This window comes from Lygodium microphyllum, chromosome 9 (genome assembly GCF_053477565.2).
Source record: "Lygodium microphyllum isolate KBCC chromosome 9, Lygodium_microphyllum_v1.1.10, whole genome shotgun sequence".
In the NCBI taxonomy this organism is placed as follows: domain Eukaryota; kingdom Viridiplantae; phylum Streptophyta; class Polypodiopsida; order Schizaeales; family Lygodiaceae; genus Lygodium; species Lygodium microphyllum.
This window is the reverse complement of record NC_141143.1, coordinates 74,525,657-74,530,189: the sequence shown is the minus strand read 5'-3', so window position 1 is coordinate 74,530,189 and position 4,533 is coordinate 74,525,657.

Here is a 4,533-nt window from a genome sequence, read left to right as displayed (position 1 = left end):
GATTTAGTAAACAAGCATATTTCATTCCATGTAAGAAAACTTTAACAGCATCACAAGCAGCACAATTATTTTTGAAAACTGTTTTTACTAACCATGGATTGCCAAAAGTTATCATTTCAGATCGTGATTCTAGATTTTGTAACAACTTTTGGATTACTCTGTTTGCTAACCTAGGCACAAAGATTGATTTCTCATCTGCATTTCATCCAGAAACTAATGGACAAACAGAAGCCACAAACAGCACCATTCTAGATCTTTTACGTGCATATACTATCTCTAAACCTCAGACATGGGACACTCATTTGCATTTAATACAGTTTGCATATAACAATATACCGCACACATCTACAAAGAAAGCACCGTTTGAAGTCATTTATGGATATAGATTATCTACACCTGTTGCATCTTTGTCTAATAGAATTTAGAGTGCTGATGATATTGCTAGTATGCATAACAGTATTTTTGATGAGGTTAAAGATATGATTGCTAAAGCCCAGCAATCATATACCAAACAAGCCAACAAGAAAAGACAAGCCATGAATTTCAAAGTTGATGATTATGTTTGGCTGAGAATAGAAAAACGTAGACTGCAAAGTGTAGATAGACATCCAGTTGTCAAACTAGCTCCTAGATTCTATGGACCATTTAGAATCATTAATAAAATTAATGACAATGCATTCAAGTTAGAATTACCATCTCATTGGAAAATTCACAATACATTTCACATTAGTTTATTGAGACCATTTAGAGGCCAATTACCTGTCCACCCTGTTTATGAAAACCCACCTTTATTAGAGGAACAGACTGAAATTCTTGAACCAGAAGCTATTATAGACACTAACTTTATGACCACTAGAACTGGCCAAAGGTATTCTAGATATCTAGTTAAATTTAAGAACCATCCTGTAGAGGAAGCACAATGGATGCACGCTAGAGACTTAAATGCTTTCCCCATTCTGTTAGCTCCACATTGAGCTAATAGCAATTGAGGTCAATTGTTATCCCACCCTGGGGGTATGATGCCAGGAGGCATATTTCACGGTGGATTCCGTGCCACGGTGGATTCCGTGAGGTTTTACGGTGGATTCCGTAAACTTTGATGACCGGGGCTCATACACAAAGAGGATTATTTGTGCGAGAAGTTGATAGGGATGCCTGTCCTTTTCGGGCGTTTCATTAATTTAGTGTGTACGTGGGTGATTCCATAGCGGGTGATTCCGCAAAATACATATTAAATTAATAAACGTTTATGAGTTTAGAGTGCGCACTCGTAATAAATTAATGTTAGGATTTATTTCTAGCCAATTGATTTATTTATGTAGCTGAAGACTGCTAGGTATTCACTTTTGTTGATTTAATTGTATTATTTTACTAATGATTGTGAATGCTTCAGTTGATGTGTAGAGATAGCAGCAGTGGTGGCGGAGGAAAGCATTGGAGTCTAGTGAGTATTTGACCTATGGATTATATTTTGATAGGCGCCACGCCTATATTTTGTCATGTCTATTGAGGCATCGATTATTTATTATTATTTTTGTATGCGCCTATGTGCATGGATATGTTATTTCTATTTGGACATTGTGTTGGGCGTGCCAGACTCTATGGGCACCGTCCATTAGCTTTATTCCTATTTTTGTAAAAGCAAACTCAAAAGCTAAAAGCTTGTCATATTTTTGTAAATTGGGCTATTATTGAGTATGAAGATGGAAATATACATAAAATACATGCTTTTTGAAGCGGTCACACAAGGCATGGGGGGAGATTGAACCCAATTGGTCTCTTGCTCTTGTCGTTCATGCTTTTTACATTGTAATTTGTGCAAAAAGGTAGAGTTCATTGTTCTTGGGGACCTTCCGGGATTCACTACGTGAGCATACAGCGATCGATCTGCGCACCATCTTGTGACCATTCTATGTTTTCGTCACTATCTTCTTCTAGTTCCCCCACACCTAGTTGATGGTTGCCACCCTACACACATTTGTTAATGGTGAGAAGTGTGAGCAACAAGTGCTTTTGTGGGGAGGAAAGCTTATTCTCACCAGATCATTCTTACAAGTGCTTTTGCCACCAATGAGTTTCACTGACCTCATTGCTATATTTGACAACAGTTTGCAAACTAGCTTGACAAGGGAATAGGGTTTTGAGGGAAATAACTACTACATGCTTGACTCCTCCCTTTCTAGTGAGTATGAGATTGTGCACGATTGACTCCTCCCTTTCTAGTGAGTATGAGAACCTATGCACATGGTATTGGTCACATTATGCCTAGTAGATAGATCGAAGGATACTAATGTGTTCTTTGTTGTGGCGAGTAGATAATTAGATAGATTTAAGAAAAATTATTATTTTGCAATGTGATTTTAATGTGTGAAATTTATGGACTTCATAGTGTGTAAAAATATTATCAAAGATATCATATTCTATATACAGCTATTAGCATAAGGACTTTGTGTGCACACATGTGCAATAGATTTATTTTGATGTGTTTATTAGAGAAGACAAAAAAAGTTTTTTTAAAGACATTAGAATAGAGTGTATTTTGATTTATTTGCACAAAAGAAAGCTATGCAAGGTAAGGAAAAGCAAAAAATCAAAAACAATACTTTCAATGTATTTTGAGCACAAAAGCTTAATTGAATATTATAGATACATGCATGGGAGAGCTACTCACCCATGCATGGGGAAATATTGTATCCATTCTTGTATAATGTATATTTTCATATGGATATAAAAATATATTTCTAGTATGGGGACTTGCATGAGGATATTTACATGCAATATCCACAACATATAGGACAAATAAAAATTGGTATGTAAGCTCCACAGGAGCTTGTAGGGATTGAAGAGAGGTCCCAAGGAATTGGGCAAAGAACGATTGGTGCATAAGCTCCAAAAGAGCTTGTATGGATTGAAACAAGCTCCTAAGAAATTGTATCATAAGTTTGATGCTTTTGTGAGGTCTCAAAGTTATACCATGATACACATGGAAGACTATGGATGGTAACCTTATGATCTTGATCCTCTCAAGGGGTCACTCATAGATATATGTGTGTGTCACATGGGTTCAACTTAAAGAACCTTTCAAATATCATTTTTACACATTTTTATATACATAGGGGTGCCATATAAAGGAGTTATTTATAGATTGAATAAAAAAGGGTTATGTTTTACTCAAGAAAAGTTATAGATAAAAGTATTTATAAATAAGCCAAGTTGATCTTTTATGTAAATGACATGCTTATTGCTAGAGAATCACTATTGGATGTATTGCTAGAAATGCAAAACATATTCATGGCATGTTGATTATGAAATCTGTATATATTTAAAACCTTGCCAAGAGAATAACCCTAATTTGAATGATAAGAGGACTAAAATGGCTAGCATACATTAGGTATTCACATTTGGTTACTTGATGTATGATATGGTAGCTATATCTCTTGACATTGCTTATGCAATGGGAGTGGTTAGTAGATTTATAATAACAAACCTTGATAACAAGCATTGGTAACCAATAAAGAGTACTATGAGATGCTTTAGTATGATTAGAGATATATATGTTCACTTTGAAAGGAAAGATGCATATGTCCTTTGCTATGTAGATGCTAATTTTGTAGTGTATGTGGACTTTAGAAAGTTTATGACTGGCTTTGCCTTTATCTTCATAGGAGGTGCAATCTCATGAGTCTATACATGGTTGCTATGAAGATGCTAATTTTTTAGGGTGTGTGGACTCTAGAGAGTCTATGACAAGCTTTGCCTTAGTCTTCATAGGAAGTGCAATCTCATGAGTCTTTCAATCACAACCATGTATAGTCTTATTCACCAGTGAGGAAATCTACAACAAGATTTTTCTTCATCTTAAGAAGAGGTGTAATCTCATGAGTGTCTTGATTGCAACCATATACAACTTTATCCACCACTAAGAATAAATATATTCCAACAACTAAGTCATATAGCAAAGCTATTTGGTTTAATTATATAGTGGGAGATTTGGATATTGCAAGAGACATACACACTTTCCACAATGATAGTCAAAGTACCATCAAATTTGCACAAAATTCTATCTTGCGGATAAACTAGACAAGTAGTGTAAATGTCTTTCGTTTGACTTTTCAATGCTTACCCACAATAGGAGTCGTGTTACCACATGGGAATCTGGAGCAGTAGCTCACATATTTGGCACATCTTTTTGTTACTTAGTTTTGAAATTTGTTCCTGTTACGGGAGATGTGGTCTTACTGATAGGATTTGTAGTTTCATTGCAATATTTGGGATTTAGAGTGAGATTTTTAACTATTTGGTGGCATTTTTTCCACTTGGCATGGGGGAGAAACATTAGAAAAGAGAAAAAACGTGGGAGATTTACAGTAGCAAAAGTAATATAATTGTCGGTTTCTTTGGGAATGGAAAGATTTCCTCACATGGTCATGTTTAACACTCACATGATTTGAATTTCTTCAGCTCTTAAAGTTCTACAATTTTTGAAGCTTTGTAGTTCTTATCTAAGAATAGTATGCTAAAGTGTATGCATTT